General features: G+C 38.7%; 1 protein-coding gene across 1 annotated transcript in view; it reads right to left on the minus strand.

Annotated features, from left to right (window-relative positions):
* The window catches only part of LHFPL6 (LHFPL tetraspan subfamily member 6), a 257,485-nt gene that overhangs the window by 75,952 nt on the left and 153,768 nt on the right, over nucleotides 1-27,765 (minus strand). The gene's annotated exons all lie outside the window — the stretch shown is intronic.

Below are 27,765 nucleotides of genomic sequence, written 5' to 3' on the forward strand. Positions count from 1 at the left end.
TTTATCCAGAAATCTCCTAACAATGCAAGTAGCAGCTGGGGGAAGTAAAAGCTGCATATTAAAAGTAAGGTGGAAGAGAATGTCAGCTTGAATGTGTGCAGCCCCTAAAGATTATCATCCACTTTAAATGATAAAGATCAGCAAGGCCCCTCATTAAAGCAGAATTCCTTGAAGCTCCCAAGAGTGGTTGTGCATTTTCTTCATTTATAAAATACAATATCTGATTCAGTCACAGAAACCTCACAATATTGTCTTATCTTTGACAAAATTAAACAGCTTTGCCTTTCCTATCTTCTACTCTAGTAATCTTTGGCATTAACATAAAATTTCTGCTGTGACCAAACAGCCTTGCCGACTTTACAGCATGTAAAGAATCCCATTCATCCTGAGCTGCCTGGGAGATAAAGGTGGAAAGTGGGTGTAATGTTTAGTGATACATAAATATTGCTGCCCAATGATCAGAATATGGATTCCACAGATTCACCTTCCTTAAATGTTTCAGTAATGTTTTCCTTATTTTATGTTATAATATTTATTTTTTAAGAAATGGTTAGCGCATGGATTTAGCTTCCCAATTAGTAAGCAGGTGAATCAGTCTACATTTCAAATGTGGGCTGTACCAGTCCATGTACTTAGCTTTTGGAGACAGCTTCAACAAAACCCAGAACAGGCTGCACTCCCTTTTGTCCTGACCCCAATCTTGCTTATGAAAGAGAACACTTTTAGATGTGAAAAAAATGGCAAATAATAATGAGTTGTTTCTCTACTCTGGACTTCTTGTGAAATACAACTACAATTCCTTCATCTCTCCCTAGTCCCTAAGTTTAAGCTGATGCCACTAGTGTGATCACAGTGGTCTAAAGTCAAAGTGTTTCACCTATCATTGAACAAAGAAAAAGAGAACCATTTCCAGCCAGCTTTGGATGAAATGGTTTCAAAACATATTTGGCATTCCCATCCTCTTCTTTGGATAAGCAAGGAAACAAAAAGTAAAAAGCTTTATAACCAATAAATGTCTCATTCATTATATGTGAAATAAGAGTTGAATTAGTCTTCTGAAATGAATTAAAATGTTTTAGCTTCTACTAAAGCTGTAATATTCCTAACTGAGCAAAGTAGTTTAAGTTCACGATTCTTTCTAAATCTTATTTTTTTAAAGGTTTTAATCATTTCAGAAATGAAGGACAGATGAAGAAATTTTTTTAAAAAATTTAATCATTACGAGTTGTACAAATATTAGGCCCATATAGATTTTTAACAATAATAGTCTCCTGCTTTCAAAGAGTTCATAAGTTATTTTTCTATCTTTTCCTGAGAGTCTTTCCCTAAGGTAAACCTCACCAATATAGGTTATGACTGACTAAATTTTTTTAAGAAATATTTTTAAAAATCCAAGTACTTTTTACAACTGTTAATAAGATACATATTTCTTTTACAGAAGTAAAAATGTTGAGAATAATGATTTTCAATAAAGTGAACAAAGTACAAAGCACTTTTATAGAAAATGCACAGTCTAACAGCCTGTGTGTTCCTAGAAGATCTGGATCACCGGTGGTGTTTGCACCTGCTTAGCTGCCCCTGGCCTTTACACTAACAGGCAAGCCTCCTTCAAATCAGGCTATCTGGAGTCTGTATCCACTCTTCTCCCACAGCTCTCTTCCTAATTGAGGCACATCACACACTCAGAAATAAGGCTTATTTTCCAAAGACTTTGGAGTGTCTGAAGATTAAGGTCTGGGTTACTATATAATCCAAACTTACAGAGTACACCTTTGCCCATCAACATGTAATCCATACCTCAATTTGAACCTCTTTAGGTAGGTTTAGTTAATGGATCATTCATCCTTTGTGTCTTCTTTCTATAAGTAGCAATGAATGTCGCCAGCATCATGGGGGAGAAATAGTAAGACAGGCACTTAAAAGAACTGTTCTAAAAGAAGCAAAGAGGAGAGTGCTTACCAGCCAGAAACTGGGAACAACCACACCGGTTTCCTTAACATATCAAAATGACAAGATTTTTAAAATACATGAGTATAACCCAAGACTCCCTTCTAGAACTGATTTGTAGATACTAAAGGAAGTGGGGTTTGTGACATTTGAGTAGGGAAATTAATATCTCAAGACTTTCAGTAGGGAAGAAGAAGGTGTACTTTGTCAAAAGTTAGAAAACTTTCAAGAGGCTATTTGAAAAGTGTAAATAATTGTATGTTCACTTTCCTTCCTTGTAAGAGATATTTGAGGGATATGAATTTGGTGACAGACAGGAAAAGAAGACCCTCATGGTACACTGCCGCAAGCAACAAGATAAAAACTGTTATAAGTTCTATAGATTGTATTTGCCCAGAAGTTTCTCAATTTGTACCAGAAGTCCTGAAGTTATATGTCCTGGAAAGAACTTCCTTCATATAGTTCCGTTCTTATAGACAGCAATATCATATCTTTAAGTTCTGAATCTGTGTTTCTTCCCCCCTCAAAACTAGGAAATAGTTTGGTAACAGAATTGAAAAGGAGTTGTGCTTTATCATTTCTGTTTTGCCAGGAGGGCATTCTTATTCCTAGTCGTAGCAATATCCAATATCTGTCTATCAAGTAACAAAAAAACCAAATCACAAGTGTGAATGCCCATTTACTCTCCTGTTATATCCCCTAAAAGAAAGCCTTCCCATCATGGAGAAAAGGCAAAAGATTGAAAGTAAAACTCCAAAATTCACCAAAGTGATGCTCAGGTATCATATTTGCTTATTGGTTTAAAATTCTTCAATGATAAAAATGTTTGCTTTAAACTTTTCATAAAATATAACTAATAATTTAAAAATTTCTCAGAGATATTACTAAATGTTGAACTCTACAACTTGAAGTCTTAGGTTCATAACACACCAAACACACACATACTGTGATGAAATAGATTCCAGCGTTATGACTGATCCTGCATATTGAAATAATAAAAAAAAAATTAAAAAAATTCTCATTGTCATTTAGGAGATTTCACTGGGTGGATGACAGTCTACTGTTCCACTTTTTGGTTTACAAGGTATGAAATCAGATGTTTCATAACAAAAATTATCATCATTTCCAATTGAACATTCAAATGGCAAGATCCCACATTAATGGGTGGACAAGTTCAAGGTTCCAAGTTCATTCCCACTGGTAAACAGTGGAGAAATTAATGGGGACTATTTTGGAAATTCACAGCTGTCATCTGTTTCTACTTCCCCAAAGCAGTCCAATAACAGGATATTGGGGAGAGGATGGAAAAGGTTGAAAAATGGTTTCAGACTGTCACAGTAATAATTTGGAAGTTGGCTATATGAAAAAATCTTTTTATATGACATATTTGAATTCTGTTCCTTACCTGGAGAAATGCACACCTACAAAACCAATGTGAGGAATCTGTACACTCATAGAGGATGGTCAGGTAGACTAGTTGTCTTAATACTTGGCTAGCCCAGTAATACAAAGAATGAGGCAATCATAAACAATTGGTTTGGGGTTTTTATTGTTGCTACCATTATTATTATTACTAATGATTAAGTCTTCAGGAGATGATCATATCTCATGCCCTTTTTAGCAGATTCTGTTATTTCATTGTATTGCATTTAAACATCCAAATGTTCTAGCCTTATTTGTTAATCACAGGTTAGTAACCTGGGAGCAAGTACTAGGAAATGACAAGTTATGAGAGAAGCTGTGCTGCTATCATAATCTTCTACGTAAGTGGCAGCAGCCTATATGGTATGTTCTAATGTTAGGTATAATGAATTCTAAAATAATTATGCTGGTGCAGTTAACGTCAAGAAGAAAACACAGGCCGGGAGCAGTGGCTCACGCCTGTAATCCCAGCACTTTGGGAGGCTGAGGCGGGCGGATCATCTGAGGTCAGGAGTTTGAGACCAGCCTGACCAACATGGTGAAACCCCATCTCTACTAAAAACACAAAAAATTAGCCAGGCATGGTGGCACATGCCTGTAATCTCAGCTACTCAGGAGGCTAAGACAGGAGAATCGCTTGAATCTGGGAGGTGGAGGTTGCAGTGAGCCGAGATGGTGCCATTGCATTCCATCCTGGGCAACAAGAGCGAAACTCCATCTCAAAAAAAAAAAAAAAAAAAAGAAGAAGAAGAAAACACAATGGGCAACAGCTACAAATTCCTTATAAAAATACACTCTTTTATCTGGAAAGTTCTCATGACAATTCCCTTCCTTCAGCAGTTTATTTTGGGTTAGGAGCCTCATTTGTGTGGCTTGTAAGGAAGACAAGTGTATTAGTCCATTCTCATGCTGCTAATAAAGACATACCTAAGACTGGATAATATATAAAGGTAAGAGGTTTAATTAACTCACAGTTCCATGGGACTGGGGAGGCCTCAGGAAACTTACAATCATGGCAGAAGGGGAAGCAAACACGTCCTTCTTCACATGGCAGGAGCAACGAAAAGTGCAGAGCAAAAGGGAAAAAAGCCCCTTAAAAAACCATCAGATCTCATGGGAACTCACTCACTGTCACGAGAACAGCATGAGGGTAACAGCCCCCTGTTTAAATTATAATAGCTCCAACCAGGTCCCTCCCATGACATGTGGGGATTACAGGGAACTACAATTCGAGATTTGGGTGGGGACATAGCCAAACCACATCACCAAGAATCAAAGAAAGGATGCTACATGTGTATAATTCTCAACAAATCTCTTGTAGTACTCAGATTATCTAAGACATTACAAAAAGATTTACTTGGTTTGAATATCAACAACACTTCCATGTGCCAAATGGCTTTAGTTAAATCTTGCTTCAGGAGTATTTGAAGCATATATTTTTCAACTACATAATGCAATAAATCTAAAGGATCGGACAGGAGGCATACAGGATGCTTCGCAATGCACAAAGGCAAAGCATCACACGCAGCTTGGGGAAAGAAAGGCTTCTTTTTTTTATTTTTTGAGATGAAGTGCCATTCTTGTTGCCCAGGCTGGAGCGCAGTGGTACAATCTTGGCTCACTGCAACCTCCGTCTCTCAGGTTCATGCGATTCTCCTGCCTCACCTTCCTGAGTAGCTGGGATTACAGGCACCTACCACCATGCCCGGCTAATTTTTCTGAGGGAACATAATGCAAAAGCTGACATACAAAGGATACATGAGAATCATGTGAGGTGAGGAAAAGTGATCCCATGCATAGCAATCAATATCTGTGACAAAGACCTGAAAGAATTTCAATGTAGAAAGAATCAAGCATGAGAAAGGAAACAGAGCAAGTGAGATAAAGTAGTGCCAGGGCACACTGGACCTCACATAAGTCATGTGGAGCTGTCTGGATGCTTTTATCAAAGCAACAGGGAATTGGGGAAGGATCCTCTGCAGTACTGTGACATGATTATATTTTAACATGCTCACTCTGTTAGAATTGGATTAGAAGTAGGAGAAATTGGACCCAGGAAAACCAATTGAGAGACTGCAACAGTACAGCAGGTGAGGGATGGGAGTGGCAGGAGCTACAGTAAAGGCAAGGGGAAGGAAGAAGGTAAAATCTGCTTTGTATTGAACTCCTATGAGCCAGCATATGTATTACTTATATTATATGTGATACACAACACATATTATATATTTTTAAAGAGCACATACAAAACAGTTATAGAAAATTATCGTTTTTCCTAAAGTAGCTCATGCATTAAAATGAAAGTGTAAACCAAATACTGTGAAACTGAATAATAAAAGAGCTTTTAAAATAATTTGACCTTAGATCTGGAAAGTCAATGAAAATTAGAAGTAGATTTCCATCTTAGGGTCTGAATCACACAATAAAGGGATAAAGGAATCACACAATAAAGGAATAAAGTTGTAAGAAAACTTAAATAAATGAAAACTGTGAAAAATGAGAAACACCAGGTAGGTATGAATAGGCTGTTAAATAAAGCTGTCAGCAACTGCGCCAGGAGCTCAGCCTCGTATGGATGATAATGTGGGCTGTGAAGGAAACATCCCTATTGTGTGAATGTGAAGTAGAAGGGCACCCGAGTAAAGGAAATTGCAAAGTGGAGCTACAGAAAAATTTATCACCTGTTTATGTGCCAGTCCACAGTCACATAAACAGGTAGTAAGATAACATCCAATTTAATATTACAGGGATTGTTACAGAGTGAACAAAATGGTACTGCAATTTTTCCAAATGAGGAAAATGTGCTGGCATAATTTCAGAGATCTGGAATCTCTGTGGCTATCATATCTCGTTTCTGTAATATATTAATATGAAAATTAGAGAGAGGGCACTGCACATTTCTAGACTATTTTCCAGAAGTCTTCAAAGTAATAGGGCAAAGAATCGTAGCATTGTTTGAGTACTAAAGTTACAGTTTTATTTTGTACTCTTAAATTGTTTTAGACATTTTCGTTAGGTACAAGCAACATATAATAAATGCCACATATTTGAAAGGTACAATCTGATAAGGTTAGGCATGTGTATACCCAGGAAGCCATGGCCACAATGAAGATAATGAACATATCTATCACTCCCCAAATGTTCCCATTTGTAACCCTCCCTTCCACCCCTGCCAGCACTTCTCCCTCCAATCCACAGGCAACTATGGATTGCTTTCAGTCATTACAGGTTAGTTTGTATTCTCTAGAGTTTAGAGAATATAAATGAAATAATACATATGTACTCTTCATCTGGCTTCTTTCACTCAGCATAATGATTTTGAGAGTCACCCTAATTGAGCATATATCAATAGTTCATTCATCTTTATTGTAACAGTCCATTGCATGGGTATATCACAATTTGCTTATCCATTCGCCTGTTGATAATGTCTGTGTTCTTTCCAGTGCTTGACTATTGCAAACAAAGCTGCTATAAACATTTGTATACAAGTCTATGTATATATGGACATATCTTTCCTTTTCTTATGGGATAATACCTAGGAGTGGAATGGTTGAGCCATACGCTAAGTGTTTAACTTTTGAAGTCACTGCCAAACTGCATTAGCAGTTTATGAGAACTCCAGTTCATCCTCGCCCATATTTTGTATGGTTTTCCTTTCTAATTTTAGCAGTTCTAATACGTGTGAAGTGGTAGTGTATTGTGGTTTTTGATTTGCATTTCCCTAATATCTAATGACGTGGAGCATCTTATATGCTTATTTGCTGTCCATATATTGTTTTTGATGAAGTGTCCAAATCTTTTTCCCATTTTTGCTAATGGATTATTTTATTATGAAGTTTTGAGAGTTCTTTATATATGCTGACACAAGTCCTTTATCAACATACAATATGCTAATATTTTCTCCTTATCTGTAACCTGTCTTTTCATTCTCCTTTTTTAAAAAAAAATGAGACACGGTTTCACTATGTTGCCCAGGCTGGTCTCAAACTCCTGCCCTCAAGTGATCCTTCAGCCTTTGTGTTCAGAGTAGCTGGGATTCTAGGTTTAAGTCACCATGGCCCACTGTCTTTTCATTCTGTTAATAGTCTTTTTTAAGATTGTGGTAAAAAATATATATCATAAAATTTGCCATTTTCACTATTTTTATGTGTACAAGTGAATGGCATTAAATAGATTTGCAATATTACGTGACCATTACCACTATTTCCAAAACTTTTTCATCACCCCAAACAGAAATTCTGTAACCATCAAGCAATAACTCCCTATTCTCCATTCCCTCCAGCTCCTGGTAAGCTCTAATTTACTTTCTTTTCTTTTTTTCTTTTTTTTTTTTTTGAGATGGAATTTCACTCTTGTTGCCCAGGTTGGAGTGCAATGGCACCATCTCCGCTCACTACAACCTCCACCTCCCGGGTTCAAGCGATTCTCCTGCCTCAGCCTCCCGAGTAGCAGGGATTACAGGCATGTGCCACCACGCTCGGCTAATTTTGTATTTTTAGTAGAGATGGGGTTTCTCCATGTTGGTCAGGCTGGTCTCGAACTCCTGACCTCAGGTGATCCACCCACCTCGGCCTTCCAAAGTGCTGGGATTAAAGGCGTGAGCCATCACGCCTGGCCTAATTTACTTTATTTTCTATAAATTTGCCTATTCTAAATATTTCAGGTATGTGGAATTATACAGTATTTAACCTTTTGCTTCTGGCTTATTCCACTTAGAATAATATTTTCAAGGTTCACTCATGGTGCACCACATATTAAAACTCCAATCTTTTTTATGGCTGAATAATATTCTATTGTATGTATACAAAACAGTTTGCTTACCCTTAGAAATATTTTAGTGAAGATAAGTTTTAATTTTATTATGTCCAGTTTATCCATTTGTTCTTTTATTGATTGAGCATTTGGTATCGTATCTAAGAAATACTTGACTAACTGAAGGTCACAAAGATTTTCTCCCATGTTTGCTTATACATTTTTATCGTTTTAGGTTTTACATTTAGGTATTGACCAATTTTGGGTTAATTTTTGTATATGCTGTGAGATATGGATCAACTTTCATTTTGTTGCATTTAAACATCCAATTGTTCTAGCTTTATTTGTTTAAAAAAAATTCTTTCTCCACTGAATTGTCTTAATTGCCTTTGCATCTTTGTAAAAAAAACAGCTTGCCATATATGTGCTTGTTGATAATATATAAAAATAGAAATACTTTTTGTGTAAAGTGATTTTGTATCCTGAAGTTTGCTAAATTCATCTGTTAGTTCAAGAGGCTTCTTTGGAGGCGTCCCTCTTGTTTTCTATGTGGACGAACATGGTGTCTGAGAATAAAAATAGTTTGCCTTTCTAATCTGGGTTTGTCTTCTTTCTTTTTCTTGCTTTATTCCAGTGGTTAGAATCTCCAGTTCAATGTTTACTGAAAGATAGAGAGGACATCTGGCCTCGTTCCTGATCATTGGAGAAAACATTCAGTCTTTCACTATTAAAAATCATGTTAACTATAGGTTTTTCATATGTGTCCTTTATTGAGCTGTGGAAGTTCCCATCTATTCCTAGTTTGCTAAGGGTTTTTATCAGTTATAGCTGTTGGATTTTGTAAAATGTTCTTATTGCATCTATTGAAATGACCAGATGATTTAATTTTTAAACTTCTAAAAATACTGTCACTTAAATTGATTTTTTTTCAATGTTAAATGAGCCCTGCATTACTGGGATACATTCTACCTCATCATCAATATGTAAAAAAATTTTTTTACACATTATTGGATATGATTTGCTAAAAAGTATAAAGAAATTTGGCACTGGGGTTCATGAGTGATACTGATCTGTAGGCTTCGGATATGTTTCAGATCCATGTCCCCACCTAAATCTCATGTTGAATTGTAATCCCCAGTGTTGGAGCTAGGGCCTGGTGGAAGATGACTGGATCACAGGAGTGGGTCCTTCATGAATGGTTAGCACCGTCATCTTCGTTAACTTGATAGAGTTATCAAGAGAACTGGTTGTTTAAAAATGTGTAGCACCTCCCCGCTCTCTCTTCCTCCTGCTCCAGCCATGTGAAGTGCTGGCTCCCCGCTTCACCTTCAGCCATGATTGTAAGTTTCCTGAGGCCTCCTCAGAAGCAAAGCAGATGCTAGCATCGTGCTTCCTGTCCAGCCTCTTTGGAACTGTTTACTTGGCTCATTGGAACTATAAGCCAATTAAAGTTCTTTTCTTTATAAATTACCCAGTCTCAGGTATCTCTTTCTAGCAGTATGAGAATGAACTAAGACAGCTTCATTTCTTGAATGTCTTTGTCTGGCCTCATACATAATGCTGGCCTTATCAAATGAATTGAGAAGTATTCTCTCCTATTCAATTTTCTGCAAGAGATGTAGAATTAATATTACTTTTTCTTAAAAGTTTCATAGAATTCATCAGGAAAGTCAACTGGACATGAAGTTTCTTATAGAGAAGGTATTTTACTACAAATTGATTTTTAAAATAGATATAGAATTACTGATATTTTCTGTTTCCTTTTGTTGTTTGTGTTTTTCAAGGAATTTTCCACTTCATCTAAGTTGTCAAATGTATTGGTATGCAGTGATTCATAATCTTCCCTTATTATCATTGTAATCTATAGCATTTTTAGTGATATCACCTTCCTCATTCCTGATATTTATAATTTGTATCTTTTCTACTGTTCTTTTTCTTCATCAACCAGGATAGAGCTTTATTATTTTTATCAATCTTCTCAACAAACAAGCTTTTGGTTTCATCAATTTTCTCTATTGTTTTTCCTGTTTCTATTTCATTGATTTCTATTGTGACATTTATTTCCTTTACTTTGAATTTCTCTTTCTTGTTTTTAAACTGCAAGTTGATTTGAGACACTTCTATTCTAATGGAGCAATACTCTTTTAGAGTGAATTTCCCTCTAAATATTGCTCTAGCAGCATCTCACAAATTTTGATGTATTTCTCTTTATTTTCATTCCATTCAAAATACTTTCTAATTTCCCTTTTGGCTTCTTTGACTCATGGGCTATTTAGAAATGTCTTATTTCATTTCTAAATAATGCAGTACTTTTCAGATATCTTTATAATACTTACTTCTAAGTTAATTCCATTATGGTCAAACAACATGACTTGAATCTTTTAAAATTTACTGAGACTTGTTTTATCATATATGTTCCTCTTGCACTTGAAAAAATGTGTATTCTGCTGTTATTTGGGAGATTACTGTGCAAATGTCAATTAGATCAAGTTGACAGTGTTGTTCAAGTCGTCCATATCCTTACTGTTTTTTTTTTCTATTGTTCTATCAATTCCCAATAGAGGAATATCAAAATCTCTGACTATAATTGTGGATTTCTCTATTTTTCCTTGCAGTTTTATTAATTTTTGTCTCATGTATTTTGAAGCTCTATAAATAGGTACCTATTCAGGATTATAAGGTATCCTGATGAATTGACCCATCTATCTTTACGAAATCTTCCTGATAACAATCTATTTTGTCTGCTATTAATATAGCCATTCCAGCCTTCTCTTGATTAGTGTTAGTATGGTATATCTTTTTCCATCCTTCTATTTGTACCCTATTTGTGCCTTTAAATTTAAAGTGCATTTCTTATAGGCAACATATAGTTAGGTCTTACATTTTCATACAATCTGACAATCTTTGCCTGTATTTGTATTTAATGTGATTACTGATATTGATTTTTCAATATCAATATATTGATCATTTATATTTAATGTGATTATTGCTACTATTTTTTCTAATCCCCTTTATGAAAAAAACTCCTAAAAAGAATTATATACACTCACAGTCTCCAAATCCTCTTCTCCCATTCTACTTTGAACCTGTTTCAGTCTGGTTTTCATTCCTACTATTCTATTGAAACAAGTCTTTGTCAAGGCCACTGACTTCCTCTATCTTGCTAAATCCAAAGGTAAATTCTCAATTTTCATTAAACTCGACCTCTCTGCAACATTTGACATAGGTGATCACTGTCTCCTTAAAGCATATTTCTTTCCCTGGCTTGTAGGGCACCATACCCTCCTTGCAATCAATCAGCAACACTAACTATTCCTTCTCTGAGATCTTTGCTCTTTCCATCTTATTACTTCAACTTCATAACTTAATAATGCCGTAGGGCTCAGGGCTCGGCCTTTGGGCATCTTGTCTAAGCACACTCATTTCTTCAGTGATCTCATCCTTCTCGTGGATTTAAATACTACTGCAGTGTATGCTGGGTGTACCACTCAAATGCCTGCCCTTTAGGACTGAACCACTCATTACCCCCACTGCTGAGAATGTTAACGGTTGATTTCTCAAAACTTATTCCCCGTCTTCACCAAGCACCTGCCATCAGCTGAAGAAAGTTGACTCACTCAAGGTCACAAGCTTGGGCATCAAGTAACTGATTGATGTAGGGGGTATAAATTATGACAATTCTGCAAGGTTTTTCCAACTCTAGAGCTCTCCATGAGATTGGTGGAAGGATTTATTTCTGATCTTATTGCAGCCCAACTTTTCCCTCTGTCCATTCCTACTTCCTTTACTCCTCACAGTTATTAATCTCAAAAGTCCTTGCCAATACATGTCTGAGTGCAAATCTTCATCTTAGTATCTGCTTTCTGGGAAAGCTAATCTGAGACATCATTTACATGCTGACACTGAGAGGTGAAGCCAGCTAGACTTCCTGGGTTGAGTGGGGACTTGAAGAACTTTTCTGTCTAGCTAAAGGTTTGCAAACACACTAATCAGCACTCTGTATCTAGCTAAAGTTTGTAAATGCATCAATCAGCACCCTGTAAAAATGCACCAATCAGTGCTCTGTGTCTAGCTAAAGGTTTGTAAATGCACCAATCAGCACTCTGTAAAAACGGACCAATCAGCACTCTGTAAAATGGACCAATCAGCAGGACGTGGGCAGGGTCAAATAAGGGAAGAAAAACTGGTTATCCGAGCCAGCAGCAGCAACCAGCTCAGGTCCCCTTCCACGCTGTTCAAGCTTTGTTCTTTTGCCCTTCACAATAAATCTTGCTGCTGCTCACTCTTTGGGTCCGCACTACCTTTATGAGCTGTAACACTCACTGCAAAGGTCTGCAGCTTCACTCCTGAAGTCAGTGAGACCACGAACCCACTGGGAGGAACAAACGACTCCAGACGCCCCACCTTTAAGAGCTATAACACTCACTGGGAAGGTCTGCTGCTTCACTCCTGAAGTCAGCAAGACCACGAACCCACCAGAAGGAAGAAACTCTGGACACATCTGAACATCTGAAGGAACAAACTCCGGGCACACCATCTTTAAGAACTGTAACACTCACTGCAAAGGTCGGCGGCTTCATTCCTGAAGTCAGCGAGACTACAAACCTACCAGAAGGAAGAAACTCCACACATCTGAACATCTGAAGGAACAAACTCCGGACACACCATCTTTAAGAACTGTAACACTCACCACGAGGGTCCACGGCTTCATTCTTGAAGTCAGCGAGACCAAGAACCCACTGGAAGGAACCAATTCTGAACACAACACCTACAAACTCATACTTCCAGCACATACCTTTTGTCTGAATCCCAAGACTGAAATATCCATTGTTCTTCTCAACCTTCCAACTTTTCTTATTACTTTGATGTCTAATGGAAATCTCAAACTTAACATAGCAGAAACTGAATACTTGATCAATACCACTCCCTCACTTAAAAAACTACCCATACACTGTCTTCTCCATCTAAGTTGATGAAAACTCCAAACTCCCATTGTTTATTACATAAGCCAAAAGCCCTGTAGAATTGTAGGGGGGGGGGGGGGCTTCCTCTCATATTCCACATCAAATTTGTCAGCAAACCTGTTGGTTCTATTTTAAAAATATTTAACCATTTCTCACCACCCAGCTATCACTCCGGCCCAAGTCACCCTTATCTCTCACCTGGCTTAACTGCAATCCCTCCCATTTTTTTTCTTTGTGTCTGTCCCTGCCCGCTGTTATGGTCTGAATGTGTCTCCCAAAATGCAGGTGTTGAAACCGAATCTCCATTGTGGTGGTATTAAGACGTGGGGCCTTTTGAGAAATGATTAAATTAAGGGGGGCTCCACCTTCATGAATAGATTAGTGCCTTATAAAAGGGCTGGAAGGAACCCAGCTTGGGTCTCTTTTACCCTTCTATCCCTTGCACCACGTGAGGACATCTAGATGAATGAGTCTGTACCAGACACCTAACCGCCAGTGCCTTGATTTTGGACTTCCCAGCCTCCAACTGTGAGGAAATGAGTTTCTTTTATTTCAAAATTACCAGTCTGTGGTATTTTGTTATAACAGCACAAATAATTTAAGACATACCCAATACAGTCTTTCTAACCCAGTGGCAAGAGTGATTCTATTAAAACATAAGGCAGATCACTTTACACTGTGCTCAGATTTTATAATGGCTTTCCCCTCTGTCCATTCCCTCCCTCTTCACTCCTGTCTCTGACCTCACGTTCTACACATGCTACCATCCCTGCTGTCTCCCCTCAATGCCTCTGCATGGGCTCAGCCCTTGGCCTGAAATGCTCCCCTCCTCTGCAGGGTTCAACCTCTCTCCCTTCCTCTGCAGGGTCCACCCTCTCTCCTATGTCATCTTTGTTCAAATCTCACTCTCAATTAAGTCTTCCTCAACTGCCCCATTAAAATTGCAATCCACCTCCATCCCCGGGCAGTTCTTGTTTCCTTTCCTGGCTGTATGAGTTTTTCCTTCCTTTGCACTTAGTATCTTTCAATGTGCTTTATGATTTACTTAAAAAAAATTGTTTCTCCCTCCTCCCACTCCACTCCCAAAATTTAAGCCCCACAAATTCAGATATTTTTATCAGTTTTATTTATTGCTGTTTCTGTAGGACCTAGAACACTGCCTGCCACATAATAAGCAGTCAATACATGGTCACTGAATCAATTAATTAATCAGTAAATGAATCTATCACTGAACTGATGACTAAACATTTTTGTTATACCCCAATTTTATGGCTGAAGTATAGAATACATACCTTGTTAATATGAAAACAAATACCAAAACAGAAAATAAATTATTTTCAAGTTATCCTCCTATGAGGCTAAGAAATACATACGTAAAAATCCATTCAAGCTATCCAGTCACTAGATCTTGCCTTCTGATGCTAAAATCAACAGATTGGAGCCTTATGCCAATTTAGAGGTAGGAGAACTAAGCTGGCCAGCTAAGCTCTTCTACCTCTAAATTGTTATAAGGCTCTGATAATTAAGTATCTATCAGTGAGTTGTTGAGAAACAACTAATTTGGTGAGTAATGCTTTTATTTCTAAATAGCACCTAACTTTCACCGTGATGTATATTTAACTCTAGCGAACAAGTCAACCAATCAACTAAAAAATAAAACAAAAGAAATTCTAACAAAGCTAAGTACTGGAAGTGACTGGCATTTTTCAGGGATCAAGAGCTTTATAACTTATATGATAGATGCACATGTGCAATTCTATCTTTAATACACTTTATATAAAGTAAAGGGCATGTAATACCCATAATCCTTTGATGATCCATCATGTTGAGGAGTGCTTAATAAATATCAAAAAGCACCAGTTAAGCCAGAGGAAACTCCTGACAAGGTTGCAGACATCTGGACATGTACATCTGTTCAAAGTCAGTGATCTGTACAGAAAACCCCAGAGAAAGAATTAGTGTCAATCTGATATTCAGTGATAAACAATTATTACCAAGAATCCAATATGACACTGGAAATAATAACAAAACTGGCAAGTTAAGTATAAATCGAGTGACCTCAGATGTTGTGGAAATTTGAAGCCCTTGATTGCTGCTCAAAGCTGTCATGTTGGCAAGAAAATTCTTATTCAGCCTAAAAGTATAAGAATTCCTATCCATCCCACCCTGGCCCTGTAAACCAGCTCTCTCAGCCAGGAAGTCTGAATAATCCGGCAGTCACCAGGAGCCTCCTTTGGGATGAAATTTGTTTCCCCTACTCCCTTCAACCCATCGATTTTCTGCTCCTGTTTCCCTGGCTCTCTGGGAGAAGATAGCAAAGAGCCTGCTATCTGTGACCCTCTTTCTGTTTTGATGACTCTTACAGACTCTTGTATCAGGCTTTTGGATTCCTATTTTTCTTCCCACCTCTTGCAACCACATCTACCAATGGATTCCTTGATTTGCATGCTCAGAGGCAGCATGGGTCTAGATAAGAGACCTCTTGGCCCCAGCCCTTGATATGGGGAGATCTTTTCTCATTAATAAAAATATAATAGCTTCTAGTTAGGGAAGATTTACTACATGTTGGGTACTATATCAGGCGCTTTCCACATAGTCTTGTTTTGCCTTTACAACATCTTTGTAAGAAAATATATTATTGACATTTTACAGATGAAGAATGGGAAATTAAATGACATGTCCAAAGTCATACAGCTAATAAGCATGCAAAGAAGGCAGCAGAATTCTAACTCCAGAATCCATGTTTTCCGCTCCGATGCTGTTTCTCTATCAAGCATTTGCAACATGAGTGATTCCAATTTCATTTTTTCCTTTGCATATTATATAGTAGTCAAATTGTTATAAATATGTCAATCATTTTGGTGCCAAGTTAAATTGTTTTTAAACTTGCTTTCATAGTAACATTGCAATGTTATTATCCATTTTCACCAAGCTGACATCCTCACTGATGGCCCAAATGAAATGGTGGGTTAAATTGCCTGGACCTTACCATGAGTCAAGGTTGCAGCACCAAACTGTACTACTCCTGGCCATGTAGACTTCACCTCTATGCTTGCAATAAAAAAATGCCAATGTTACTTAAGAATATCCTTGATAAAGAAGTAAATCAACCTCAGCACATATCTTTTTCATATTCTGTGACAAAATGAGAAATATGCACATAGAAAGATGATGGCTATCTTGAGATATAGCACTTGTGTATTGAGTTTTTGGGTTTCAAGCCAAATTAACGTTTTTTTTAATGAAAATATTTCACTTGAAACAACAAATGACAAAGTATTGTTGTCCAGACTTGAGCATTGGGCTAACGTTTTATCCAAGAGGAAAGTGAACTCACATTGTCAGTTGTTTGTTGCCAATGGTAAAATTTGAGCTTTCAAGCAAATATAAGAATTTTGGAAGATTTGTTTCTGTCACAGTATGCTTGGCAGCTTCTCAATACTTAAAGACCTTTAGATGAGGTCATTAGTGGTATTAATAAATATGATATTTTATATGTTATAAAGTAAAATGTATCAACATTTAGAAGTTCTATATAATTCCGAATGTAATTTTCCAAATGACTAATGTACAATGTTACAGAATTAGCATGGGTAAATTCTCCATTGAAAATGCAAGACAGGATGGTGGATTTAATGAATACATATGTATATACTGCATACATAGACAGTGAAATACGAAGAACTCATGGATTCCACATTTCCACCAACCTTTAGAAACAACTACCTGTCAAGTTTTGGTGTGGCATAAAAGAAGAATATTCAAAATTATCTCAAAATGCTATTAAAATACCACTTTAATAACTACATATTTGTATGAACCTGTATTTTCTTCATATTTTCAATCAAAACAACCTATTGAAACAGGTCGTATGCACACATATGAGAACTTAGCTATTTTCTATTAAACCAGTCACTAAAGAAGTGATGTTCACAAAAAACTGGAAAACAATGTCACTCTTAACTATTCTTTTGTTCCGGAAAATATATTTATTTATATTAACATGTATTAGGTTTAATATTATTTTTAAATTAATAAATATATAAATATGTTAAGCTTTTCTCAGTTTTAATTTTCACTAAGGTAAATATCAATAGTATAAACCAGAATCCTTTGGAGTCCTCAACAATTGTTAAGCACGTAAAGGGGTCCTGAGGCCAAATCATTTGAAAACCAATAACATAAGAAAATTTTGTGCAGCCACTGAATATTCTAGAGGCGTACATGCAGAAAGATCCCAAAATAAAATATAACATGCGGAGAAAAATAGCTGAAGAAAGATGTACTTCAACGTCAACTATATCAGTAAAGTTGTGAAATTATGAGTAATATAATTTTTATTTTTGATGTCCTGTTAAAATTTTTTAAATGAGCATAGCTTGCTTAAATAAAAAGTAACAAATTAACAAACAAATGAATAACTGAATTATATCATACATGACAACAGCTTTAGTCTAGAGAAACATCAGTTCCTTTTTCATTGCCCTATTCATTTTTATTCAATCCTTTCCTTTCTTCCTGCTCTGATGGCAATTCTTGATATACATATTTCTTCTCCATATCCCCTGTCCCCTGTCAAGAGTTTTTAACCTTCTAGTTCCTACCAATACTTATAAACCATACTACCTTATAAAACAACTTTTCCCCTCATCTGCAGGTTATCAACAAATATTAAATCATTGTTCTCTAAAATTATGTATTGTGAAGCACAGCGATGTTATGGTTTGTGTGGTCACACCTGTTGCAGGTTACACATCAATATCACATTGATCACTGTGTTTCCTGAGTTAGTGTGACTTTTCAACATCCCAGTGTGTGCCTAACAATAGCTGTTAAATACAGCTATGGCCCCAACAATGGGAGGTGTATGTGGATCATAAGAGTGACCTACATGTTGGGTCCACTCAACCACCTGATCGCACAGTAGCTAAGCCACTGGAACTCAACAGACCTGTGATGAAATCCACAGCTCTAAATCCCCAAATATATTTTATAACCTGCCTAGACCTCTCCTCATTCCAAAGGTGAGAAATTTTACAGACTTATTATAATATAAAAAGGCTTACATATTCTGGTAGATGGTAAGTGCTCAAAACATGTAAGCTGCTATGCTTTTATAATCATATTATTAGTACTGTTGTTATTAGTGTAATTCTAGATTTTACCTCTCCATTTAATCCTGCTTTCCTTAGACATCATTATAATGGGTAATGAATATGGTTTGGATCTGACTCCCCTGCCCAAATATCATGTCGAATTGTAATCTCCAATGTTGGTGTTGGGGCCTGGTAGAAGGTGATTGGATCATGGGGGCAGTTTCTCATAAATGGTTTAACACCATTGCCCTTGGTGCTGTACTCATGATAGTGAGTGAGTTCTCATGAGATCTGGTTGTTTAAAAGTATATAGCACCTCCCCACTCCCTCTTTTCCTCTTGCTCTGGCTATGGGAAATGCCTTTCTCCTCATTTGCCTTCACCAGGATTAAAAACTCCCTGAGGACTTCCTAGAAGCAGAAACTTCTATGCTTTCTACACAACCTGAAGAACCACGAACGAATGAAATATTTTTTCTTAATAAATTATTGAGTCTCAGGTATTTCTTTATAGCAGTGCAAGAATTAAATAGGCCAGGCACGGTGGCTCACGCCTGTAATCCCAGCACTCTGGGAGGATGAGACGGGTGGATCACAAGGTCAGGAGATCAAACCATCCTGGCTAACACTGTGAAACCCCATCTCTACTAAAAATACAAAAAAGTAGCTGGGCGTGGTGGCAGGTGCCTGTAGTCCCAGCTACTCGGGAGGCTGAGGCAGGAGAATGGCGTGAACCCAGGAGGCAGAGCTTGCAGTGACCTGGGATCACGCCACTGCACTCCAGCCTGGGTGACAGAGCGAGACTCCATCTCAAAAAAAAAAAGGATTAAATAATATAAAAATTTGTACCAAGAAGAGGGACATTGCTATAAAGATACCTAAAAATGTGGAACTGGCAAACAGGCAGAGGCTAGAACCATTTGGGAGACCCAAAAGGAGACAGAAAGATGAAACAAGGTTTGGAATTTCCTAGAGACTTATTAAACTATTGTGACCAAAATTCTGATAGTGATATAGACAGTGAAGTCCAGGCTGAGGAGGTCTCAGAAGGAAATCAGGACAGGAACTTATTGGAAACTGGAGTAAAGGTCACTTTTGCTATGCTTTAGCATAGCCTGGCTGCATTGTGCCCCTGTTCTAAGGATCTGTGGAATGTTGAACTTGAGATTGATGATTTAGGGTATCCAGTGGAAGAAATTTCTAAGCAGCAAAGCATTCAAGATGTGACCTGGTTGCTTCTAACCACCTATGGTCATATACATAAGTAAATAAATGAACTGAAACTGGAACTTATATTTAAAAGGGAAACAGAGCATAAAAGTTTGGAAAATTTGCATCTTGGCCATATGGTAGAAAAGAAAAGCCCATTTTCAGGGGAGGAATTCAGCCAGGCTGTAGAAATTTGCATAAGTAAAGAGGAGCCAAGTACTAATATCCAAGACAATGAGATAAAGGCCTTGAAGGCATTTCAGAGACCTTCAAGGAAGCCCCTCCCATCACAGGCCCAGAGGCCAAGGAGGGAAGAATGGTTTGTTGGGCTAGGCCCAGGGCCTCACTGCCCTCTGCAGACTCAGAACCCTGCTTGCTGCATCCCAGCCGTTTCAGCACCAGCTGTGGTTCAAAGGGGCCCAGGCAAAGCTTAGGCCACAGTTTCCGAGGGTGAAAGCCTTAAGCCTTGGCAACTTCCATATGGTATTAAACCTGCAAGTATGCAGAGTACAACAGTTGAGGTTTGGGGGCTTCTACCTAGATTTCAGAGGATGTACAGAAAAGCCTAAATGTTCAGGTAGAAGCCTGCTGCAGGGATGGAGCCCTCATGGAGAACCTCTACTAGGGCAGTGCAGAGGCAAAATGTGGGGCTGGAGCCCCCACACAGAGTCCCCACTGGGGCACTGCCTAGTGGAGCTGTGAAAAGACGGCCACCATCCTCCAGACCCCGGAATGTTAGATGTATCAACAGCTTGCACCATGTGCCTGGAAAAGCTGCAAGTACTCAATGGCAAACCTTGAGAGCAGCCAATGGGGCTGAACCCTGCAAAGCCTCAGGGGTGGAATGGCCCAAGGCTTTGGGAGCCCACCCATTGCACCAGTGTGCTCTGGATGTGAGACATGCAGTCAAAGGAGATTATTTTGGAGCTTTAAGATGTAATGATTGCCCTGCTGGGTCCTGGACTTGCCTGTATCCCCCTTCTTTTGACCAAATTTCTCCTTTTTAGAATAGGAGTATTTACCCAATGCCTATATCCTCATTGTATCTTGGGAGTAACTAACTTGTTTTGATTTTACAGGCTAATAGTTGGAACGGACTAGCCTTGTCTCAGATGAGACTTTAGAGTTTGGATTTTTGAGTTAATGCTGGAATGAATTGAGACTTTGGGGGACTGTTGGGAAGGCATGATTGTATTTTGCAATGTGAGGGGGACATAAGATTTGGAGGGGTCTGGGATATAATAATATGGTTTGGATCTTTGTCCCTGCCCAAATATCATGCCAAATTATAAATCCCAATGTTGGAGATGGGGCCTGGTGGGAGGTGATTGAATCATGGGGGAAGTTTCTCATGAATGGTTTAAAACCATCCCCGTTGGTGCTGTTCTCATGATAGTGAGTGAGTTCTCATGAGATCTGGTCTTTTAAAGTCCGTAGCATCTCCCCACTCTCTCTCTTCCTCCTTCTCTGGCATGTGAAGTGCCTCCCTCACTTCCCCTTTGCCTTCCACCATGATTAAAAGCTCCCTGAGGCCTCTGCAGAAGCAGAAGCTGCCATGCTTCCTGTACAGCCTGTGGAACTGTGCATCAACTAAACCTCTTTTCTTTATAAATTACCCAGTCTTAGGTGTTTCTTTACAGCAGTGTGAAAATGATCTAATACAGTAACAGTAGCTACTGTCTTCTCTAGTGCAACTTCATTAAGTAACTGTTTTTAAGTTTAATCAGTTAACACACGGAGCCTGAATGGTGAAGTATGTATTAGAGGAAGAAGTCTCCTCACGGTTTAAAAGGGCAGAGAGAGAGAGATCACACAACTGTAGCTCAGATGAGCAGAAGATATTTTAGAGAGTTATCTGGAGAGATTGTGCAAATCATTGCACATCACATCTCCTAAGGAAGAGTTAAGTATAAGGACTGGGTGAAGGTGGTGGGTATAAATTTAAAGATAAATTTAGTCAACTCCATAGTTTTACTCTGGGTTGGCTCAGAGCCCAGAGCTTTGGTGTGGTTTACACTCTGTTTAAAAAACTGAGCAGGTCAGGTGTGGTAGCTTATGCCAGTAATTTAAGCCCTCTGGGAGGCCAAGGTGGGAGGACTGCTTGAGACTGAGAGTTCAAGACCCACCTGGGCAACAAAGTGAGACACGGGTCTTTATATAAAATTTTTTAAAATGCAACTCAAACAAACAGAAAACAGGCTTTAGGCCCTTTCTTTGACTTTATAATCTCCAGTTACACAGATAGGCCCTTTCTTGGAGCTTGATATGTGCCTTGTTTTTGTTGTTATTGCTGTCATTTTTGAGACAGGGTCTTGCTCTGTCACTCAGGCTGAAGTGCAGTAGTGCACTCATGGCTCACTGCAGCCTCGACCTCCTGGGCTCAAGCAGTTCTCCTGCTTCAGCCGTGATATGGTTTGGCTGAGTCCCCCACCCTAATCTCATCTTGAATTGTAACTTCCATGATTCCCATGTGTCGTGGGAGGAACCTGGTGGGAGATGATTGAATTACAGGGGCAGATCTTTCCTGTGCTGTTCTCATGATAGTGAATGAGTCTCAAGAGGTCTGATGGTTTTAAAAATGGGAGTTTCTTTGCACAAACTCTCTTGTCTACCGCCATGTTAGATGTGCCTTTTACCTTCTGCCATGATTGTGAGGCCTTCCCAGCCATGTGAAACTGTAAGTCCAATAAACCTCTTTATTTTGAAAAATACCAGTCTCAGGTATGTCTTTATCAGCAGCATGAAAATGGACTAATACAAGTCTCCCAAGTAGCTGGGACCACAGGCATGAGCCACCATGCCAACTAATTTTTTTTTTTTTTTTTTTTTTTGGAGAAAGGCTCTCTCTATGTTGCTGTTGCTCAGGTTGGTCTTAAGCTCCTGGGTCAAACGATCCTCTTGCCTCTCCCTCCCGAAGTGTTGGTATTATAGGTGTGAGCCACTGTACCTGGCCCCTGCCTTGTTAAATGCATTGTTTATTAGGCTATTAGTTGATCAGGAAGTCAAAAATACCTAACAAAACACCTAAACTACCCTAGCCATTGGGATTTAAAATATGGCTGGGGCAGCAATTTATAGGACCACCATGGAGGAAAATGGAGGAAAAAGTCTACCGCCTTCCCGATATATTGCTTCAATGTTCTCATCAATTAAATTCAGAATTTCTGAAAAAAAAAACTTTATTATTATTATTATTTTGAGACAAGGTCTTACTTTGTCACCCAGGCTGGGGTGCAGAGGCATGATTATGGCCCCCTGCAGCCTTGACCTCCTGGGCTCAAGTGATCCTCCCACCTCAGCCTCCCAAGTAGCTAGGACTACAGGCACATGCCACCATGCCCAGCTAATTACTGTATTTTTTGGTAGAGATAGGATTTCAGCATGTGTCTCAGCTGGTCTTGAACTCCTGGGCTCAAGCAATCTGCCTGACTCAGCTTCCCAAAGAGCTGGGATTAAAGCTGTAAGCCACTGCACTGCACCTGGGCTAAAACTTTTTTTTTTTTGAGACAGAGTTTCACTCTTGTCGCCTGGACTGGAGTGCAATGGTGCGGCCTCGGCTCATTGCAACCTCCGCCTCCCGGCTTCAAGCGATTCTCCTGCCTCAGCCTCCCAAGTAGCTGGGATTACAGGCATGCACCACCACGCCTGGCTAATTTTGTATTTTTAGTAGAGACAAGGTTTCACCACGTTGGCTAGGCTGGTCTCAAACTCCTGACCTCTAGTGATCCGCCTGCCTCAGCCTCCCATAGTGTTGGGATTACAGGCATGAGCCACCGCCCACAGCTGGCTAAAACTTCTTTAGGTGTCTCTACATATCAAATAGTCTTCTATGATCATGGGAAAGAACTGAGTTTTTAAAAAAAAAAAAAAATTACGTAATTGAAAAATCTGAATATGTCAATAAGTATTCTGTTAAATTGTTATAAATGTCATATCACAAATTCTTTTTATTTCTTATCAGGGTATATATTTTTAGCATTAAGAGATGATGTGTAAGTTTTTCAGTATAAGAAGCTCTTGAGCAAACCTTAAGAAAAATATGTTTAATACTTACACTGCCTCAAATAAGTTTCCATGTATGGAGAAACTTTCTGGTGAGATTCATGTTCACATTTAAAATATCACTATAATCAAAACTTTGGAAAGTGCTAAAGGGTCTGATGGGCACTGACTAGCTACAAAGGGAAGGGAAGGCATGAAAGAAGAAGGCATAGGCTGGGAATCTGGAGACAGAACCGATCTGGGAACAATTGCTGATTAGCTATGTAACTCTGCCTAAGTGTCTATCTTTCTTGATCTTAGTTTTCTGGTGTGTATTGTATTAATGAAGATCTCAGAGGTTCTGTGGGCTCTGTAATTCTATTCTTTTTTTTTTTCTTGCACTGTGAATTTTTGCCTCGTCTTTATTCTCCCTCTTTTGGACTTCTCTGTATCATTTGGCAATACTGAGAACAATCTCCTTCTTAAAACTCCATCCCTCGCTTTTATGGTGAGAACAACTCAGGGACTCATTTCAAATACTACTGTCCTCAATCAGAGCCGGCTCTCATGGCTCAGTTCCTGAGCTAACTGAAGCTTGTTCTCTCTCTCTCTCTCTCTCTCTCTCTCTCTTATTCTCTCCTTTTCCAGAGAGTTGAAAATATCTAGTGTCTTCCATTAGTCCCTGCTTGGCTTCAATGCATCCTCCAAAGTTCATGTGTTGGAAACTGAATCCCCAAGGCAACGGTGTCTAGAAGTGGGACCTTTAAGAAGTGATTGGGTTACAAGAGTTCTACCCTCATAAATGCATTAATGATGTTATTATGGGAATGAGTTAATTAACACGGGCATTGGTTAGTTATTGCTGGAGTTGGTTCATGAGAAAAGGATGAGTTGTGTCCCCTTTTCTTCCTCTGTCTCTCATATGCACTCTTTTGCCCTCCTTGCTTTCTCTCATGTTATGACACAGCAAGAAGACCCTCACAAGATGCAGTCCCTCAGTCTTGGAATTCCCAGCCTCCAGACCATGAGCAGAATAAATTTCATTTCTTTATAAACTCCAAAATCTCTGGTGTTGTGTTATGGCAGCACAAAACAGACTAAGGCAGAAAATTGGTACAGAGAATGGGGTTGTTGCTATAACAAATAACTGAAAAGTGGAAGCAGCTTTAGAATTGGGTAATGCATAGAGGCTGGAAAAATTTGGAGCAGCAGGCTAGTAAAAGCCTGGATTGCTGTGAATGGAGTGGTAAGGGCAATTCTGGTGAGGGGTCAGAAGAAGACAAGAGCTGTAGGGAGAACCTAGATCTTCCTGGGGATTACTTAACTGGCCATGGTCAGAATGTTGGTAGAAATACAGAGTGTAAGGGCCATTCTGATATGGTATCAGACAGACATGAGAAGCAAGATATAGATGGTCCCCAACTTAAACAATTTTTTTACTTTATGATGGTGTGAAAGTAATATGCATTCAATAGAAACAGTTCTTTCAGTACCCATACAACCATTCTGTTTTTCACTTTCAATATAGTATTCAATAAATTACATGAGATATTCCATACTAGATTATACAATAGGCTTTTGTCTATAGGCTAATGTGAACATTCTGAGCATGTTTATGGTAGGCTATCCTAAGCTATGATGTTCAGTAGGTTTGATGTGTTAAATGTATTTTTGACTTATTGTATTTTCTACATACAATGGGCTTATCAAGATGTAACCACATCATAAGTCAAGGAGCATTGGAAAGTGGAATAAAGGCCATCCTTTATCCTAGTTATACAGTTGTAAAGAACTTCATGGAATTATGTCCATGTCCTAGAACTTTGTGGAAGAGGGGACTCAAGAGTGAGGAACTAGGATATCTGGCAGAAGAAATATCTAAGCAGCAAAGTGTTTAAGCTGTGCATGGCTTCTTTTAGATACTTATAGTAAAATGAAGGAAGAGAGAAATGATATAAAAATGGAATTTATAATTAAAAGGAAAGCAGAATGGAAAGATTTGGAAAAATATCAGCCTGACCATGTAAAGAATAAAAAAGTTTGTTCAGCAGAGAATACTAAGGGTGCGGCCAAGAGACGTTTGCTAAAGAGATTCATATGGATAGAAGGAAGCCAGGTTCTACTCATCAAGACTATAGGACAATGACCCTGAAGGCATTTCAGAGATCTCCAAGGCAAGCTAGAACTTCAAGGGCAAGTTTTCCAGAGAGGCACCTACAAGACCTCAACATTCACTGCCCTACACTGCCTTGGGACTCCACTCCTGGAATTCTGGTACAGCACCCCTCAGCTGCTCTGGCCATGGTTCAAGTGAGCTAAGGTGTGGCTTCACCTGCCACTCCGCAAGGTACAAGCTATAAATCTTGGTAACATCCATATGGTGCTAATTCTGAAGGCACACAGAATGCAAGAGTTGTGGGGCCATGGCAGCCTCCATCTAGGTTTCAAAGGATGTTACAGACAGTCAGGGGCCCAGGCAAAGACTTGTCACAGGGGTGGCGCCACTGGAGACAGTCCCTGCTAGAGCAATGCCTAGTGGAGCCATGGGAATGGTGTGGCCCCTGAGACCATGAACCACAGGGTCACCAGTGTGCAACTCCAGCCTGGAAAAACTGCAGGCACAAGACTTTAACTTGTGACAGCTGCTGGGTGGACTGAGCCCAGCAAAGCCACAGGGGCAGGGCTGCCCTTATTAATTGAGTTAATGTCATTACCTCAGGAGTGAGTTTGTCATTATCGCAGGAGTGAATTCAGTCCTCTCTTGCTATCTCTTGTGCACATTGTCATCCTGTGATGCTTTCAGCCTTATTACGATGCAGCAATAAGGTCCTCACCAGACACGTCCCCTTGATCTTGAACTTCCCAACCTCCAGAACAGCCCAGTAAACTTCTATTGTTTATAAATTACCCATTCTGTGGTACTCTATTATAGCAGCATGAAATGGACTCAGTCCCTTTACCTTGATAACTTATAAATCTCTATCTCTATGCCATATGACATCACATCACACAATGGAAAGAACATGAATTTGGGGCTTTAACAATACTTAGGTTCTTTAACTCAGGACTTTGTGAAGATTTATTGAAAATAACTTTTCCAGTTTTACAAATTAAAAAACACAGAATGAGAGAGGTCAGATGAATTTCTCACCCAGCTCCTAAATTGGACCTGACCCAAATTACCAGGAGAATGCTCAGTCTTAGTATAGAACAGATTTCAATAGACATTTATTAAAGTACTCTGGAATCCCTGCCCAGGAAGGGTATTAAAAGAAACAAATTCTGAGCTGAGTAAGTACTCGGGTTGGTGGTTATCTAATGTTTGCTTTTCATAATTTATTTAACAATTCTTTCCAAATAATTATTCAGTTGTCCATTAACTACATATTTGGTACAGCAGAATAAAACAAACAAAAAACAGTGGTACATCAGAATAAACTGGCCTCTTCAAATAGCAACTCAGAGTCTTTCAAGTAGACATCCTACCTTAGAGGACACCAAAGTTTGTTTGAAATGGAAACAGCCTCTCCAAAATGAGTCTTCAAAGGTTGCAAAGTACTACAGAAGAGCTTTAAATTTAGGCTTTTTTTCCTGTGGTACTTTAAGTATAACAGATGGATCTTCATAATTAGCATCACATTTGCATTTTTCTCTCCACAAAAAAGAGCTAATAATCTTAGAAGAAGAATTAAAAAGCATCATTCCATCATATTTTTATTGATCTTATTTATAATTTGTATGCCAAGTCTTCTTTATGATACCTATTACTTTCAACTCTCTCCTGGGAGATGAACAAATTTACAAATGAGGAAATGAGCAGGGTAGTTAGGAGCACAAACTTGAAAAAGACTTTGGGATGATAACTCACTGGAAGGCCCTGATAAAGTGGAAGAAATACGAAGATTCAGATACAGCCTGAAGCCCATCTATGTAATCTCCTCCAACAGAGTAGGCCTACTTATCTTTTGTGTATGTATCTATGAGACTCCCATCCTCTCCTGTGCACTGTAACTCCTACCACTCAGAAACATTTAGTTGAAAGGTGCTATGAAATAAGAGGAATCATTGAACAAACTGTCCTCATAGGCCAAGCTCTCAAGCTCTCCCGATGTACAGCTGGAGACAGCTATTGATGAACTATGGTGGGTGTAGAAGTTAAACAGATACCATCTGCAGAGCACAGAGTAAGCAGAGGCCCTAGGACATTCAGCATGGGACAGTATACCCTGAGAGAACTGGGCCAGTGTAAACAAAGATCATGTCCCAACTGTGTACCACAACCAACATTGTATCTGAGGATCTCGGTGATCCTCATAGCTTCCCTATGAGGCTGATACAATCTTCATTCTGTAGCTAGAGAAACTAAGATTTAGGAAAGTAAACCATATTGCCCAAAGTA

The sequence above is a fragment of the Pongo pygmaeus genome, chromosome 14 (genome assembly GCF_028885625.2).
Source record: "Pongo pygmaeus isolate AG05252 chromosome 14, NHGRI_mPonPyg2-v2.0_pri, whole genome shotgun sequence".
In the NCBI taxonomy this organism is placed as follows: domain Eukaryota; kingdom Metazoa; phylum Chordata; class Mammalia; order Primates; family Hominidae; genus Pongo; species Pongo pygmaeus.